A 314-nucleotide genomic window follows, 5' to 3' on the forward strand; every position below is an offset into this window, starting at 1 on the left:
GTATGTATACATGCCCATGAGAATCATTCACATAAAGAGTCTCCATCCCTCATGCTACAGCTTCCCCGGACTCTCCCTGTCCCGCCACTCCGCTTCCTCTCGTGAATTATCCTTCATCTGGCGTCGTTCACTTTGCCATTCCCGTCCATCCCGCTAACGAAGCGGGTAGAAGCAGAAAGGGGGGATAAATCGTATAAGGCAGAGAATGGAATATGTGGGAACGAAGAGGGGAAAATGGAAAGCGGAGTGAAATACGGAAGAGTGAGTCGAGGAGAGGGAGGGAGGAAAGGAATGAGAGGCGAAGTGTGGGTGAG

Source organism: Penaeus monodon, chromosome 33 (assembly GCF_015228065.2).
Source record: "Penaeus monodon isolate SGIC_2016 chromosome 33, NSTDA_Pmon_1, whole genome shotgun sequence".
In the NCBI taxonomy this organism is placed as follows: Eukaryota; Metazoa; Arthropoda; class Malacostraca; order Decapoda; family Penaeidae; genus Penaeus; species Penaeus monodon.